The sequence below is a fragment of the Lissotriton vulgaris genome, chromosome 1_2 (assembly GCF_964263255.1).
Source record: "Lissotriton vulgaris chromosome 1_2, aLisVul1.2, whole genome shotgun sequence".
Classification (NCBI taxonomy): domain Eukaryota; kingdom Metazoa; phylum Chordata; class Amphibia; order Caudata; family Salamandridae; genus Lissotriton; species Lissotriton vulgaris.
In genome coordinates, this window is record NC_141686.1 from 88310880 (window position 1) to 88330364 (window position 19485).

The following is a 19485-nucleotide window of genomic DNA, read 5'->3' on the forward strand; positions in this document are numbered from 1 at the left end:
ACTTGGTAAATAACAGATATCTCCTCAACGTGAGAGGATTGATATACAGACAGCGGAACCTTAATTGCTCGGTTTCCTGCTTTAAACAACGCTTCCTCAGGTAAATGCAGTGGTTTATTCACTACATCTCTGAATCTGTGCGCACTCGTTTTTATTATGGGCCCCAACTTACTTGAATTTATTTATTGCATTCATGTTTGTAGATCGTCCAACTGAGACGACTTAAAGCCCGCTGTGACTCTACGCACAAGTATTTGACGCGGACCGATTAAACAACCACATTCAGCTCTTAAATGTTAAACGTCCTTGTGAAATCTGAGGTAAAGACATAACTACGCTTAGTGTCTCATTACCGCTTTAAATGACAGAATAGCAAATATTGATAACCCCCATTGGCTAACTATTACAGATTCACCTCAGCCTTGGCTCTACAAATCATCTGTCTCCACCATACGGAGTGCAAGTTCTTTGATTTTAAGGCATTACTCCATCGTTTAAACAACCCAGCCATGGTAGATGCACTCGCATGTTAGCAGTAGAATGCACTATAAGGTCTAGTGACATGAGTCCCTCCTGTTGTCCCTGCATCTTAAAATCAATGCACTAGATGCCAACTGTTCCATCTCGAATTACTGGAACGCTACCAATGTGATTAATTGAGTCTTTAAGTGGCACCACACTTTAGATAAGTGCGATAATTTTTGTTTCATGTAAACTTGATAGATCGTTCTCTCTTTCTGTTGTCCCTGCATCTTAAAATCAATGTATTAGATGTTAATTGTTCCATCTCGAATTGCAGGAACGCTACCAATGTGAATAATTGATTTTTTAAGTAGCACCGCACAATGTAGTAAAGTGTGACAATTTTTTATATCATGTAAATTAGATAGATTGTTTTTTGTACAGACTCGTCCCGTTGTTTCACTGTCAGTTATGTCTAATTGTCTACATCATGTCGAGTATTGTAGTATAGGTCATACATGACAACGACCACTTTTTAGTTAGGGGATACTTTTCCTGTTTGTATATATGTGTATGGTGCAACAATGATTGTATAATTCAGCTATAATGTTATAGTGATATTGTTTTACTCTGTTTTCATTAGGGATTTACAACTGTTAATTGACTACTGTCCTGATGATGGTCTTGGAGAGTAAACCATAAAGACCGAAACGTCGACTCCAACCTGATCCAAAGAAGATTTTCACACAATCTTTATTTTGGATAGGCCGCTAACAGGCTTTACAGAGATTTGTTTGATTAATTTCAGTATATCTATCCTGTATCCCTGTTTTGCAGATTCTTAATGCCTTGTATCTTTCCCTTCATGATTTAATTTTGATAAAACTCACTTTTTGCCTATACACATGTCTATTTGTCTTTGTCTAATGTAAAGTATTGTTCTGTTTAGTATAGTTTATCAATGTTTATTTAAGCTGTTTTAAATTAACTTCACTCTGGATAATTAAGTTATCCTCTACAACTTAGTTGATTAATCAAAGATCTCTAGCTAAACATACTCCTTTGGAGGCAATTTTACCTATCCTTACTACACTTACCCAAGCCCCCAAAGGTTTACTGGGTTGCGCACTTTATCTACCACTGTTCCCAAGAGACACCTTCAGAAAATCTAACAATCACACAGGACTTTTCACAATAATGCAACATTACACATTGGATCGCCTCTGCACATGAGAAAGCCAGAAACATTATTGATTACCCAAGTACAATATTAGCAACACTAGATAACTGGGACCTCATCAATATTCATTCCACCATTCAATGTACCTATCTGTTTTACTTAACAAATTTCCTGATATAGCGCTTGGTGAGCAAGCGATTTCATGGCGTGAGGAGCTGAACAGCAGACAGGTCAAAATGTCTCCTGCTTAATTCAGAAGTGTTGATGGTCAGTTTCTGAGCATGGTGTGTTGCTACAATATTGGCGTTAGCACAGAAACACATTGAACTTCCTTTTTAAGACAATGATGACATGATACAGCCAAGAAATTTAACGAAACCAAAATTAGAGCTAGGAATTGAATCAGTGATTATGGGTTTTGTAAAGCTCTCTATTACCGACAGAGGGCATCCATGCACTAGCACGGCCTGACTGCTAAGCCTAGAAGGATGAAGAGATAAACCACCAAGTCTTGAGTTTCTTTCTGGACATGGCTTTGAAGGACTGTGGTGGATTTTGACTTGGAGGGTGCTCCATAATGGGTGCTCCATAATTTAGGTGTCAGACAACTGAAAGAACGCCTTAAATATGCAAAGCGTGAGGGCCAAATCGCCATGAGATGCACGCAGGGGTCTCCACAGTACGTGGAACCTGACCAGGTTGCGTAACATTTAGGGCCTGATAATTGAGAGCGTGGTATAGGAAGCAAAGTGGTTTGAATCAGATCGCTAGAAGCCAGTTCAATGTTCAAAGGTGGCCAGAGATACATTGGTAGTGAGGAGTTTTCAAAAGACGCCTGGCTGCTGCATTTTGGATAATATGTAGAGAATGTGCCAGATGTGTGGGTAGGCAAAGGGAAAATAAATTGCAGTATAAGAGACAGGAAGTGATTAAGGACTGGATAACAGTTTTATGACAAGGGATGGCAGGACAAATAGGAATTCCATGAGGGACCCAAGTAGTCCAGAACAGGCAGCTGAGACCTTAGAGATGTGAGTGGAGAAAGAAACATTGTTGTCAAACAAGATGCCCAAGTTTTTGATATAAGTAGGTTGAGGAAGTTGGCCCAGTTCTGTGCCCACCATTCCAAAGACCAAGGAATGTGGGATTGTTCTACAACAAGAGGATTTCGGATTTTTCACCATTAACCTTTATGTAGTTTTAGGGTATTAAGTCCCTGGATGACACACACCTGCAGGAATTCCCTTCCATATCCATGTTTTTGGAGGTAGACACAATGATCTGAGTGTCGTCAGCATAGGACAAAACCTCAAAACCAAAGGAACGCCCTATTTCTGGCAGAGAGAAAACAAAGGTACTGTAATCCAAGACAGGACACAGAGGATAAGCTAAGTACAACGATTATTCAAGACTATTACGTGAGTCTCCAAGCTCACCTTTTCCTTGCTCCACTACTGCGCTTATTCAGTCTGTCACCAATATTCTAAGTTGAGCTCCCACTCAAGATTCCAAGGATAATACCAAATGAGGGGAGGGAGTAATACGGGAACACAGACCAAGGAAAAAGAAATGGTACAGACCCTGGGTCTGAGTCCAATCACAACACATCTCCCTTTACAACAAAAACAAAAGAAAGGTTATGCAATACTAATTTCAGCTCTGAAGGTGTGTTCTTACAGAATAACTGGAGGAAATTTAGAACAAAGACAACTAAGTTTCAAATAATCACCATGTTGCAATAGGGCTAAAAATAACACAATATTCCATTAGAATTACAGAACGCAATAGTACATATTAATTCTAAGAACCAAAAACAATTTTTGAAAACTTTTTAACCAAGACCCATTGCCTTTTTACCTACTTCTGCATTATTCGTCGTACCATAGTTTGTACTTTTGTTTGGTGTGCTATGACCTTGTTACTTATATAGTCTTGAGCCTTTGATACAGATCTATCACCAAATAACCAAATAGGAGCTCATTTGGATCCTGGTTTTCTACCACAGAGCATTTCAAATGGAGACAGACCTGTCACACTACTCGAGAGTGGTGTGGTAGGACCAAAGCATCTCTTTACAGTTTGAACAACGGGTTTATGGGCAGACAAGGCAAGCTAAATGGATTCTTTTAACATCCTGTTTGTCCTTTCCACTAAACCATTTGCTTTTGGAAAGCATGAATGAATGAATGAATAAGATATTTGTTAAGCGCACTGTGTCCAAGCGGCTTCCTGGCGCTGAGAGCTCTAAACAACAGATACAGATAGGGCCAAGGAAGTTAACAGGTGTAGGCCTGGGCAAACAAGAATGTTTTGAGCGCTTTGCGGAAGTGTGAAAAGATGGGAATTGAGCGCATAGATAGAGGGAGGGAGTTCCAGAACCGGGGGCCAGCACAGAAAATCTTGTACCACCAGTGCGGGATTTGCGAAAGCGGGGAACAGTGAGGAGGGCGGAAGTAGATGAGCAGAGGGTACGGGCAGGGGTATGAGTGGAAATCAAGGTATTGATGAACGCCGGAGCAGAGCGATCAACAGCCCGGAAAACTAGGCACCCTAGTTTAAATAGGGATCTCTGCAAAACAGGTAACCAATGAAGTGATTTAAGGACAGGAGTGATATGGTGAGTTTTGGGAAAATGAAAAATAAGACGGGCAGCCTGATTCTGGATTGCTTGAAGACGGCGAGTTTCGTAGGCGGGGATGCCCACGAACAAGCTATTTCCATAATCAAGGCGGGAGGTGATGAGGGCCGAAATTATAATTTTAAGGGAATCCAGGGAAAAAAAGCGGGAGATTTTTCGGATCAAGCGGAGGGAGAGGAAGCAGGAGGACACTACAGAGCTAACCTGTGCATGCATTGACAGGTCCTGGCTGACCTTGATGCCCAGCGTTTTAACAGAGGAAACCGGGGTAGGAGGGGGACCAAGGATGGGGGGCCAGAAAGCAGAAGACCATGGACTGGATGAGCCACCAGTCAAGACAAGCTCAGTCTTGTCTGGATTGAGCTTGAGAGGATTGGCGCTCATCCAACCGGAAATAAAAACCAGAGTGGAACGAAAAAATGAGAGGGAGTGAGAAGAAAAGGAGAGGTCGAAAACGAGCTGGAGGTCATCTGCGTAATTATACACAGAGACCCCCAGATCAAGAAGAGAAACAATGAGGGGACGAATATAGAGATTAAAAAGAAGAGGAGAGAGGGAGGAGCCTTGAGGAACCCCACTGGACACCGGAAGGGGAGAAGCGGAGAAACCAGAGAGGTGAACGGCTTGTGAACGTCCTGTTAGAAAGGACGTGATCCAGGAGAGAACAGAGCCCCGAATGCCCGCTGCGCTGACACGGTCAAGTAAGATGGTATGATCAACCGTGTTGAACGCAGCGGACAAATCGAGGAGAACCAGAGCTTGAGGGGATTTGGTATCGGTCTTAGCTTTCAGCTCATCAAGAACCGCAAGCACCACTGACTCCGTAGAGTTGCCTGAGCGGAAGCCCGCTTGATGGGAAGCAAGGAGATGGTTCTGCTCAATGTAAGAAGAAAGACAAGAAGTGACATGGCTTTCGAGAATTTTAGCGAGATAGGGTAAGAGAGAAATGGGTCTGAAATTAGAAGGAAGAGAAGAATCAAGACCAGGTTTTTTGAGAACGGGAAGGACAATCGCAGATTTAAATGAAGAAGGAACCTAGCCAGAAGAAAGGGAGGCATTAAGAAGAGAAAGGGGAGTGGTAGGGCAAGAGGTAAAGAGAGTTCTCAGCACGCGAGCAGAGCACAATCGGCTGGAGAGCCGGATTTGGTTTTAGTGAGCAAGGCAAAAAAAGAGTCCAAGGAAATAGGCTGGAAGGAATCGAAGGAGGAGTTAGACACAGAAGGGGCAGGATGAGAAGGAAAAGGTGTGGTAGGAATGTTAGATTTTAAATGAGTTTGTATATGTTAAACAGACAATTCTGGGATAAAACCTCTCATTTCGTCTGAACAAAATTGAGCCCCATTATCAGTGATGCGTGTTCAGAATACCTTCTGTGGCAAATGTTTCACACATCAACGCAATCAGGTTCTTTGTTTTAAAGTTGTTGACAAACCTTAGTAATATCCAATGGGAATAGTAATCAATGAGACATATGATGTACTTGTTTCGGAGTCCCACTACATTGATGGAACCTACAATATCTAGCCCTAATTTGTCCAATGGACAAGGTGGCACCCTTACAAGTGGTAGAGGCCATCTATGTATGGGTTTGAATTTATCGCTCATGCTACAGGCATAACTATCTGTAGTATCCTAGTTTACTGCCCATGCTTGTGTATTGCATTTTCCACCACATGCTCGGCCAGTGGAATGTTACAGTATGATTGTTATAATTTCCTGTTCTTAACTGTGCAGTCAATGGTTACTATGTGCATCTATTTATATTTATACCATGCTAGGTATCCTGCTAGGTATCTTACTGGTGGTTACAGGGGTTTTTACATACAATGTTATGCAGCAGTTGGTATCTTCCCTTACCCCTCCCTTTCCATCCCTATTGGAACGTTCCATGTCCCTGGAGGCTGCTTTAGAATGTTGACAGTGAGAGCATTGAGAATGAAGAGAGCGATGTCATGAAATGTCCTATTAAGCTGATCTGGTGGCACTGTGGAGGTCGTGAATAAAGAAGAAGTTATCCTGCTAACTGCCTGGTATCTTTTTAACACTGGCGACGAGAGTGGGATCTGTAGATTACTTGATTTTGTATTTATTAGACTTAAAAGCTTTATTTAAGGATATTTTTCCTGCATGTTGGGTATCCATCTAGTTCTGACAGTCTGCTTCATTTATCTGTGAAGAGTGATTTTGCTGTATTACAAGTATTAGATAACCTGTAAGATTATTGTGGTGTACCCTGTGCAAGTTATTGTCTTCACCATTATGGCTGCATCTAATATGTCATAACCCACACCTTTTTTAAATGAGTGTGGGGAACCCAATATGCCATGGAAAGAGTGATTGAGAGTGTTTGAGTTGTATCTAATTGCTATAGGTGGGGAGAAATTCAATGCATTTAGAAGGCAACATGTTCTCCTCCACAATCTAGGCAACCGGGGCAGAAAGATATTCAACACTTTACCTGCACCAGAATTGAAGGCAGCAGCTAATGTTTACGAAGTATCAATAATTAAGTTGGGTATCCATTTTGGGGACAAGATTAATATTGTACTGGAACGCCACAAATCTTTTTTGCAGAGTCCAGGATAAAGATGAGAGTCTTGCTAGCTACGTAGCAGTGTTGAGGGGTTACTGTTCATTGCCAATTTGGGGATCTTAATGAATCCCTCATAAGAGACTAAATGGTGAGATGCACTAGCAATAGTAGAATTCAAGAAAAACGACTCCAAAAAAAACCTAATCTCGATGAAGCTATTGAAATAGCCAAATCCATCGAGCATACAGCCAAATGCATTAAAGAAATAAGACCCAAACCTAATCAAGGGGAATACACCAATGCTGAAAGTAATTTAGTATCTGAAATAGAGAAAGCATCAGAGGAGGGAGAGGTATTAAAGATCAAAGGGGGAAAACACTACCAAGCTGAGAAATCCAAATCCGCTGCTACTAACAAACTCAAGTGCTTCCGTTGTGGCAGAATATGTGCAATAACTTTAATGTCCTTGTCACCACAGTAAAGTCTCATTGCCCTGTTCAGCTTCCTTCGTGCCTTTTCGGTTGGCCCATGCTTCATAGCCCCTCTCCACACTTTCCTGGGGACCAACTCAGTCCAGGCAATACAGGTCCCTGCAAGCCTTGCTTTCAACACATCCAGGTCCCGTTGCATGAGTTCTAAAAGTGCCAATCCGGACAGCTGCACCAGGTCATTTTCCCCCATATGTATGATCAACAAATCAGGACAGTAGTGCCCCCCCATCACATGCCACTTTTGCCCCACCATTGTACCTCGTGCAAGTGTCCTTTCAGTCCCAGGTTACGGCCGTAAACCTGCTGCTCCGCATATTTGGATGCCCAATGCACGAAGGAGTGCCCAACAATCCAAGTCACTGTCTTACCGCCCGGTCCACCCACGCAACCTACAAAGAAAAAGATGTTAGAACAACAACATGAATCAACCAACATCCTGCCTGGGACCACCCTGCTTCCTCACATACCTCTCGCAACAGCGTGACTTCCATCGCCCAAGACTCCTAATCTTATCCCAGGACCAACCCAACCTGGCCGCCGCTGTCACAGCCCCGATCCGGAAAGAGTGGGTCCCAAAACCAGACGCATCCATGCCCAACTGGCGCAAAGCCTTGCGCAACACCGCCAACAATTGGCCTGCCGTCATTCGCGCGCCATACGCGTGACAAAAAATCTCCCCACGTGCCACACTCACCGTCCCCAGGAAAGTACGCCATTCCAACACAGGGCAAACCGCCCCACCCGTCTCATTCAGCCATACCCACTTACCCCTGCCTAACTGGTCAGTCTTGGAGCACCGCAAACAAATACCCAAACGCCCCCATCCACTCGAATCTCCTCAAACAACCTGCCAGCCCCTCTCCTCGTACCCAACAACTCAGACACCCTAAATGCCCTGAAAAACATCCACACCATACACAAGCGGAAAAGGCCAACCTCAACCAGACCGTAACAACATTCCGGCAACACCCCAACCAGCCGGACCAACAACTCAAAAGTCACAGCTTCCCTCTGCCTGCCCCCCCTACTCCCCTGCTCCCTACCCCAACCCCGCAACATCCTGCTCAGGATCCCATCCTTGGTTGGGTCAAAACCCAGAAACAGAACACAGTAGAATGATATCCCCGCCAACTTACCAGAAATCGTAGCTGCAGTCAAACCCCGATCCATACAATCCAACACATAACCTCTCAGTCCTTGTTCCACTGCAGACTCCACACCCACGACACCATCCAAGTCCCAGCCCATGAAAGCCCTAAATTCAGACCATGCCAAGCGATATGTCCTCTTTGTGGTCTCTGCCAGTGAACCTTCCACCAGTCCAATCATCCTCACTCCCCCAAGGCCCAGAGGCCGGCCGGCAGCTTGGTCTTGCATGTATCCGCTCCCGGTGCCAGGTGTCGAAACCGCTGCCACTGCGAACGAGACAAAGCATCCGCAATGTCATTATTTGCTCCAGGGACATGCTTAGCCCGAAACACCACATTCAACCGCAGACAAGCCAACATGAACATCCGCAACAGCCGCAACACTCTCAGGTCCCTTGCCCTCTGATGATTCACCAGCTCCACAACTGTCATATTGTCCACATGGAAGAGCACCGACCTGTTACGAAATTCCTCCCCCCACGCCTCCAGCGCCACCAGCAAAGGGAAGAATTCCAAGAAAGCAATGCTCCTCCCTTGTTTCATCCAAGAGGCCGGCCAGCTCTCCGCACACCACCTGCCGTCCCAGAAAACACCCAACCCTGCTGACCCAGCCGCGTCAGAGTAAATTTGGCATTGCCAGACCGCCCTCTCCTCGTCAAAATCCAGGGACACACCGTTGAAGTCTTGCAAGAAAGTAATCCAGGTCCTCAAGTCTGCCCTCACTCCCATAGAAATCCTGACTCTGTGATGTGGAAGCACTGCCCCCGACATGGCCATGCCGAGCCGCCTGCAGAACGTTCGCCCTGCACGCACTACCCTACACGCAAAGGTAAGGAAACCCAGAAGTTTCTGCACCGCCCGCAAAGGGATCCGCTTCTCCCCCACCGCCCAGTCCAGACACGCCAGGATCTCCGGCACCTTGGCCTCAGGGAGGCGCGCCAGCCACTGCACGAGTCCAGTTCGATCCCCAGGAAGGTGAGGCAACAGCTGGGACCAGCCGTCTTCTCAGGTGCCAGAGGCACCCCAAACTGAAAGGCCATCTCCTGGAATCGCGACAGGGCCCTGCCGCAATCCCCGGTATCTGACCTCCCCAGGAAGAGGAAAGCATCCAAGTAGTGAGTGACCTCACGGCACCCACTAACTCGCATCATGACCCACTGCAAAAAAGTGCTGAATAGTTAGAAAAGAGCGCAGGAGATGGCGCACCCCTTGTCCACGTAGATGGCCCCCCCAAACTGCATGCCTAAGAGCGAAAAATCCGCCGGGTGAATAGGCAGTAAACGGAAAGCAGACTTGATGTCGCATTTCGCCAATTCCGCTCCCGTCCCACACACCCTCACCAGACGGATCGCATCGTCCACCGACGCATAGAGTGCTCTAGAATCTTCTTCTGCAATAAAGTCGTTCACTGACTGGCCCTCCGGTAATGACAGATGGTGTATCATCCTGAACTCCCCCTCTTCTTTCTTCGGCACCACCCCCAGTGGGGAGATGATCAGATCCTTCAAAGGCCAGTCAGTAAACGGGCCAGCCACCCTGCCTTCCTCCACCTCCTTCCTCAACTTAGCAGACACTACACTCGGCAGCTCTTTGGCAGATCTCAAATTGTGGGCCCAACGGCGCTCCCTGGGACCTTGGTAGCCAACTCTAAAACCTTCAGTGAAACCCCAGAAACGCCGCGCCGTCGCCATCTGATCCGGGTAGCACGAGAGCCACGGGGCCATCGCCTCCACCCTAACCGGTGTAGGCGCCCTTTGGTCCAGGTTGGCCCCGCCCTCTGGCGTTCCTCCATTGCTCCGAGGGTGTGGTGAGCGTGAGGCACTGAGTAAGGGCATGTTTCCCGCCGCATTTCGAGCACTCGTGCTTGAACTTACAGGGATACCGGGAACAATACCCCTTATTGTAGCTCCAACAAGTCCCTGTGGAATAACCCCCGGGTTTGGACTGCTGCCCAGAGACGATGGTGTTGGGCACCGTTCCTCCACCCGCCCGCTCTGGGCGGGACGCGGTGGAAAAGACCGATATCCAACCGGCAGGCCACTGGCCGTGTGTGTGGACGCAGTGGAGTGCGAAGACGCCATCCACTGAACCCAGAGTTCCTGATCAACTTCCCCCCAACTCTTTTCAGGAATCGCACTGAGCATGGCTCTAAACTCCTCATCATAGCTCAGCCAGGCAAAACCCCCGAACTGCATCTGGGCCTTGCGAATGATGTCCATGTATTTGAAAAGCGCAATCGCCCTGTCCAAATAGTTCTGGCAGTAAACAACACTGGCATAAGTCAAGAAAGCCGACGTCCAGTTCTCCATCGTCACCGGCACCCTAGGGCGCCTCGTCAGCTCCCACTCTTCCTCCTTAGACCCCTCCTTTGCCTGTACCTCCCTATGTAGCAACTTAAAGACATCCACAAACTCATGCTTCCAGATCCGATCCTTGAGTTTCTCAGAGAGATGCGAACCCAATGGCATAGCCAGCCCCATACATGGCAGCTTCTTAGGCACCTTTACTCCCTTCTCCTCTTTACCCTCCCCTTTGTCCGTCTGCACCCCCAAAGTCACCGACTTACCATCCGCCGTCTTACCATCCTCGTGTGGACCGCCCGATGGCTTCTCCGCCTCCCGCACCGAACCATCACCCACTCCCACCGACCTGCATGTCCTCTTCCGCCCGCCCCCCCCTCCTCCGGGGAACGTCTTCCCGGGCCGCCCACCAGTCTCCCTCACCTGTGAGCGCCGTGTTCCGCTCCCGGGCCCGTCCTCTGGACGCTGTCACCTGGACCGCCGCCGTCCCGGCCTTGGTCTTAGTCAAAGCCGGGGCCTGCAAAACACCAAGGTCGCCGTTGTCCGCAGCGCCCCCTAAGCCTTCCAAGTCATCCCGCACCTCCCCGTCTTCCAGCTTATCACTCTCCGCACCATAACCCAACTCAAGCACCGGTTCCAGATCCACACGCACATTGTCCACCTCCTTCACAGCCCTCTTCACACCTTTCTGCACACCACCCCGCACACGCATGCCAGTCTCCACACGCGCCGCAGGAGCCAGAGCCCTCGGTGGAGGGACAGCCGCCGCGGACTGCCCTACTGCTTCTGTCCTGCGTCTCGGAGCCGTCTTGCACCCCGCCAGGCACCCCCGGGCTCTGCCGACAGCCGCCGGCTTGGATCCCCTCCCACCCCTCCGGTCGCTCCAACCTGAGTGGGCCCCAGCACCATCGGGCCTCAAAGCCGTCCTGGCCGTCCCTACTCCTGCCATGACCATCTGGGGGGGGTCCTGCACTGACTTCCTGGCCCTGACTCTCCTCAGCTCTTCCTCCAACTCCGCTTACCTTTCCTCCTCAGAGGTCGGGGTGGGCGGGCCCTCAACCTCATGACCCCACACAGCACCCACTCTGGCCCTAGTCTGTTCGGCCCACCTAACCTCCTGGATCTGTTCCAGGATCCTCTCTCCCCTGGCCCTGTCCTCCCAGGAAGTAGCGCACCAAATCTGAGGGGGCGGGGGCGGGCAGTAGCCAAAGAAGTCAGCCCCCGGGGGGAAGAAACCCACCTGTGGCAACCCATGGACCCAACCAGGCCCCCCTCCCACGGAAACCAGGGCGGTTGGCCCACCCCGGCCCCCCAGGTCCCTCACCGCCACCTGCCTCGCCGGGGCAGGGGTGCCTGCCCTGGAACTAGTGGACAGGTCAATGGGGGCCTCCTCATTCGGCCCCCGTCCTCCCTCACAGTGTCCCCAGTCAAGTCTGAACCAAGGGTGGTGGGTGAAGTCTGACCGTCTAATTCAATGATCACATGTCCATCTGAGACCCTCTCCAATATCAAAGTGGGCCTAGCAAGGCTGTCCCCCTGCCCCTCCCATTGCACAGCACCGGCCCGCACCTGCTCAGGCCCCAGGGGCTGAGGCGCAGGAGGCGTGGCCCTCACAGCAGCCCCCGTGGCCCCAGGTAGAAACTAGATCGGAGGGAAGGCCCGCGGGGGCAGGCTCTTGCTCTTCCCACCGGGTCCCTGGGCGCTCCGCCCCCCCTCCGATCGCTACCCAGCCCCTGCGCGTCGGGCTCGTCTTCTTGACAGGCCATGACCACAGCCTTAACCCTCGGCCGAGGCAGCGCGTGTGCCCCTGGTGGCCCCCACCCACGCCTGTCCCAACACACCCGGCTGGATAAGATCCTCCCGTCCGGCCCGCGCAAGCAGCAACAAGGCCTCCCGGACCTCCTCGGCAGACACGCCCGACATCGTGCCAAATGTCACGCTTCCGGCGTTGGAATTGAGACGGCTGCCGTGCAAACAGCCCCCGACGCCGATCAACTGACCAAAACCCACAGACTACGCTAAACTACTGGATGGTGCCAGGCGCAGGAAGAGGAAGTTCCTTTCCTCCCCTGCGCCTGTATACCCACCCCCTAACTCCTCCCCTTCCCCTACCTAGCCTATCGTGCGCGAATGACCCCGGGGGAAGACTAGTCTGCGACTGTGCTTCCCCCGGGGCCCGGCAATTTTATTGTTTTGGCTCCACATGCCCTCGCTTCTTTCCGGCTCTTTAATGCAATTTCATTTTTAAAAATGGAACAGCGCATGTCTGTCAATGCACGTGACCTTACCTGCTTCGTGGATCCCTGCTGTGACTTTCTTGTATTCCTGCCTACCTCGCTACCAACCAGCTCAGAGCTGCTGAAGTACGCCTTGCTGCACTAGCGTGCCATAATGCACAACGTGCCGTGCGTGCTACCATCTTGAATTTCAGACTTCACTTTTCACATTCCTGCGTGTAAGAGCTTCAACTTCCTATGTTGGATTGTGCCAAGTTTTCCCTCAGCGTCAGTACCTGCGGTATATACAGTCACCTTCATTGAATATTTTCTATTTTGGAGTTTGCCATTTTCTCCCATTTTTTTTTCCCCCACGGGAACTACTCAAAGACCATGCTGGTATTTGAAAATTCTTTCTATTTGTCTTTACGAAGGTGAATAATGTGAGCACTGCTATGTGTCAACTCAACTTCTACGCTCCCAAACGCCAGCTTCGATCGACTAGTAAGCATGGGCGAACTTTGCGAATCTCGCGTTCGCGAATTTTGCGGATTTGCAAACTCGCAATATCCGCGAATTCTCGCGAATTTGCGGACTTTTTTTTTGTGTTTGCGCGTGTTTCTGCCAGTTCGCGAGGGTTTTGTACAATTTCGCAAAACGCGAACTTACCTGTCGGGTCGCAAGTTATGCGAACTTGTTGTTTCTACGTGTCCAGCCTGTTTGGGACACTCTTCTTCATCACTGCCACTCTCTGTCACCACTGCCACTCTCTGACTACTCATGCCACCCTCTGGCCCACCCATACCACCCTCTGTTTCATCACAGCACCCTCTGTTTGTCCAGTCAGTGTACATTATTGTGGCAAAGCAAAGCACACCTTCCCTGCCTCAAGTGACCTGAATTAATTTGGGGCTGATTAATGTGTCACAGAATATTTTTTTAGCTGGCACCTGCTTCCTTAGTGCTTCCTGATTAGTGATCTTTTGCACTTGCTAAGTGCTTTCATTGTTGCAAAATTAGTTACAACACCTGCCCTGCCCCAACTGACAATAATGAATTAGGGGCTGATTAATGGATTTGAACTTCCAGCCTGGCTCCTGCTTGTCTCCCTTAGCTGTAATTCCCCCCCCCCCCCCCCCCCCCCCCCAGCGCCTTGAGACCCTCCGGGTGTGTAGCGCGCTATATAAATGCTCTGATTGATTGACTGAACATCTTTGTTTGCCACCACCTATGATACTGTAGTGGACATTAGTTATGTTTTCATGTGCAGTGCGGAGATTGCATTTTAATTTACCTGATACACATGTCTGAGAACAAAGTGCAGTCATGTAGCTCTCTATAAGTTCTTTACTTTGACTAGACCACCTATTTCAGAGAATGTCAGTCTTCATCTATTTTATTTTATCCGATAATTACCTCGACAAGCACTACTGTACTTTTAATTCATCTCAGAGCACTGTTTAATGGGTGTGTTTTTTTCAAGTCATGGTGCCTTACAATCTTCAGTGAAGGTTTTCTGTGCACCAGTGCACTGTGTTTTTAAAAGGTAACCAGGTTCTTTCTTGTACTTCGATCTGCTGTTTGTTTCTAGCACGCCTGCCTCACAATATCGCAGTGACAGGCACACCATTGACTTTCTTGAGATTGAAAGTGGAGGTGCAAGTTTATTTTATATATTTCACCGGTATTTCTAACAACTTATGTATTAATAGTAACATGCTTTTGTTGTGTGCCAGCATCGTAGGAGCCTCACTCAATGTCATTTCATGTATGTCTAAGTCACCTGTGAGCTATAGTTTTTTTCTTCTACTTGTCTTTCCACACTGGTGGGGGTGTGTGTCATATGTATACGGTGGCATGTACACACATAGTTTTAACTCTTTCCAAATCAAATTTGAATGCAAATGATAGTTTAATCCAGTTTTACTATATGCATCCAGGTTAGGGCTTGTTACATATTTTATGGTGTTACTGTTTCCTCAAGTTTTATTCCCCACAGGATTATATGTTGATTTATTTCGATTTAGCTCAACGGGGTACATTTATGAACCCTAGGTACACTCTCTCAAAAGTTTGATTATTCGATTATCTCGATTTGCATGCATGCAGTTTTCCCTACGTCGGTATAGCAATAGGTGTTCGTTCTATTTGCTCTATGTAGATTTTCCCATTTGTACTACTCACAGTTTCAAATCTATTTCCAAGCAAATGTCATGGGTTCATACCCTTATACATTACCTGACCATGGCTATCCTCCCTCACTTTTCAGGGTATGTCTTAGGTTCATGTTCAATCTTCTATTATACCATTACTCCACACAGTGTGTGTAGTATGGAATGAAGTTCCATTTCAGTGCACGTCAAGTGACCTCTACACAGGGTTGTCCAGGTTGTTCTTTTTAACTCACAGTGTGTGTCATATGGGTCTTAGTCCCATTATTACACCTCTTTACGAGTTTGTCTCTATACGAGTTTAGTCCCTTTCTCAACTGTTCTTCACCCTGTTTACATTAAGTCTTATTGCTTTACATTGTCAAATTCCCATTGCTATGTTGTTTACAGGGAAGTATGAGTGATGTTTATGTATTCTTTCATTCTCTTCTCTGTTTTCTTTATTTATCATGCTATGCTTTGCCTCCTGGCATTCCTGTCTGGCCAGTGGGTGTGTCTGGAGGTAAGGATTGGTGCTTTCATGTTTTTTCTTTGATTATAGAAGAAAAGGAGATATGTAGTATACTAGTTTAATGTCCATGCCTGTGTATTCTGTTGTGTCCTATGTTGAAAGACGCCAGGATGTATATATTTAGGTCATCTTTATTGATCTTCAGATCAGGTTACATCTCTCTTGACTCCAGCCTGCCTAGTGTGGTACCAGCCCCAACAGGAGCAGCCTGCCAAGCTGCTCAGCCCATCTCTAACTGCCACATTCATCCCACTTAGTCACCCAGGCATTCCACGCATCACAGGCACACCAACATTCTAAGACCAAGTCACACTCTGGCTGAGCAGCTAGAGGCAGGAGGGCTAGATAACATATTATTCTAGTAAATAGGATATAATATATTCCATTTTCCACCACATGCTCTGCCAGTGGAATGTTACAGTATGATGATGTATTACGGAATGTTGGGTGTCTCTCAAGAAAAGCCACTGTTGAGATGGGGCGGAGCAGCATGCTGGCTGCTCCTGGTGCAGCTTTACTACATATCTACAATAAATCATCTTGAATTACAGCTCTCTGTCTGGACTTGATTACTACACAATCCTTCACTTTGTTCTCTATCAGGGAATCCACATTGGGTAACCAATAATCTGCTCAGACTGTTCCCTAGGTGACCTGCATGAGCTTAGTCAACCAGGTGTTCTCTCTCAACTCTGTAGGTGGTACTAATTTTCCTGATCTGAAAATTAGATCACCCTCTATAGAAGTTAATTTCTGATATTCCAAAATAGTTGCAAATCATTTGGCAACATTGTATTTTTCTGGCCATCATGTTATTATTTTATCTTTTACTGAGGATGAAACTATGTCTTTTGACATCTCTTCTAACCATTCAGTTTTCATTATGGCTGTGACCACTGTGCTCAAAATGGAACAATCTGGGTTGTTGGGAATCATGCTTTCATGTTGCAAAGGCATACTCGATAAGTAGTTAGCTGTGCGATTCTTTTCACGCAGGACATATTCCATTTTGAACTGGAAACATTGCAAACCCAAGACCCATTTGGCAATTCTGGGTGTGGTCTTCTCTATGTCTTTTGTAGAAAAGACAGTGACCAAAGGTTTATAATCTGTCCTTAAAAGGAAGGGTAAAGCCCACAAGTAGAACTTAAAATGGTTCACTGCCCAATAACAAGCTATTTCTTTTTCAAAGGTGGAATAATTAAATTCACTATCTCTAAGGGTGCTTGTGCAATAATTGGGGCTACATTTGTTGAGTATCTGGGGCACATCATTTCCTGTGAAGGAATTAACCGTAAAGTAAACCTGGTATATGCGGTTTATAATACTACTCTCCCCTCTGACAAAGAAGAAGTGAGATTGTTTTTGAGGTTTCTGTCTATATGTCCAAATTTGTAAAACGATTTGTTGACCTAGGTCTTACTCAAAAAAGGTTCACCTTTCGAATGAATGATGAGAAGGTTAAATCATTCGAAAGTATAGAAAAGGGCCATAGTCAATGCCCTCCTCACAGGGAGATTTATTGCCAATATGAAAACAGTTCTGACCACTGATGCAAGTAATAAGGTTCTTGGGGCCACTTTGCCTCAATTTAGCGAAGGTTCTGAGAGAATTTTACACTTGTTTTTTATGGTAAGTCCTGTAAAATTCAAACTACAATGTACACCTCACAAGTTTCTATTATGTTCTTCTGTAGAACCATAAACAAAGATGTCACCCTGGAAACACATGACTTTGATTTCTTGCAAAAGGTATTGCATAATTCTCTGGAATGCTGCAGCTGTGGGGGCCAGCCTAAACGGTATTCTAAGGAATTTATATGTTCCAAAAAGCGTGGTGAACAAGGTTAAAGACTGAGACTCTGGGTTTAGAGTTACTTGGTGGTATGCAGACGAAAGATCAAGCACACAAAAAAAAACAGGCATCATATATGAGACTTAGCATTTCATTGATTCTGGAAAGGGGATAACGGTCAACCCAAATTTTGGCCTTCAATTCCCTTAAATCAAAACAAACATGAATCCCCCACCCCCACTCTTTGATGTAAGTACAATTGGGGCCAACCACTCTGAGCAGTCTATCATTTCAATTACTTTTTGGTCAACCAACTTGTCCAGTTCCCTCTTTAGCGGGGCCCTCATTAGTAATAGTACAGATCTAGTTTTGTGCACCACTGAAACAGCAGAAGTTTTCAATTTAATGACAACTTTTAGCAGGCCCGACCTTATGGAAACTCTGCACAGATGTCCGACCCCACAACTGATCAATCAGTAAAAAGTGTTTGAATACATAAACCTTGTTTACCGTGTGACTGTCTTTAAACGAGATATACATTTTAACCATGCCTTTTTGAACCCCCCTGGTTTGATATCTCGTGTTTCTAGTACATAATCCTTCCCCTCCATATTCTGCTGGATGTTTTACAATCAGTAAGTGTGTATTGGGAACACGAATCCGCATATACTTTAACTCCATCCAATAAGATGTCACAAGAGGGATACAACATTTTCATATTTGATGAGTGAACATAAAATACCTTTTATCATCTTGTACACTCTCCTCAATCTGATCTATGAGGTATGTTTTTCCCGTATCTCTACATAACATGGTAAAATGGCCTCTTTTATTGCATTTTCTGTAAATTGTACCCCTTGTTGGAATTTTAGGACTGTTGGCCAAATGATTATTAAAACCACATTTAAATCATTTGAGTTTACTTTCCGTTATAAACTTAGCAAGTACTTCCTTACCTTTCACACATTTTCAAACTCATAAGGATTGTTGACTTCATTACTGTTACTTTGTGTGTCCCCAGGCATTTTCATTTCTTTGACACTTAAAGCTGTACGTTCAATGCTCTTGGCAAAATGAATGGTGTCAGGATGAGAAGGATTTAGTGATAACAGTTTATCTTGTACCTTCCAATCATTAGTGCATCTTACAAGTTATTCTCTAATTAAAGATTCTGTGAGGGCGCCAAACTCACAAGTGACTGAAAGACACTCAAGTGATGTGATATATGTTGCGACCTTTTCTTCTTCCCTTTGTGGCCTATTAAAGGATTCGTTTCTCTCTAATACTGCATTAGTAGTTTCCTTAAAATTACTTTCCAGTTTAAACATGGATTGGAACAAGCCAAGGTCTTCTTCACCGCTAGTTTACACAGAATCATGTTCTACAATGTCTTCGTAGACTTTTCTGCTTTGCATGCCAAAATTACGCAACACTATATGCTGTCTGCACATTGGTGAAAACGTTTCTCTTCCTATGGCTACGAGATAGGAGGTAAATATTTTAATTCATGTTTGCCAAGGCAAATTTGGCTCCCCAACTTCATTCAGAAATAGGGGAGTTTGGTTCATGCTGGCTGTACATATAGTGACGTCTACTTTCTAATAGCAAGAGATGTAAGTGCGCTACTGGAGTGTAGGCGCATCCCTGTGGTGGGCACACTTATTCGGGTTCTATGTGTGGGTGACACAATAGATTCCAATAGGTTTCAATAAGAAGTTCAGAAATAGGGGAGTTTGGTTCATGCTGGCTGTACATATAGTGACGTCTACTTTCTAATAGCAACACTTTAGAGCCATGAATAGCAGATGTTTGTGGAAAGAAAATGTGTGATTTACTGTACTTTTAGAGGTACTCTCAATTGACTGCCTGGCTGAAAAATAGGATATGACCCCACCTTTCCTGTTATCCATAAATACTTCCACACAAAGCGGTAGGCATCACTTAATTTCCGCTGTCCACAATTCTTTCAAACAGGTGGTAACATTCATGCTTTCCATATATTAGGTACAGTGTCATGGTCACCCAATCACCAGATATGCGT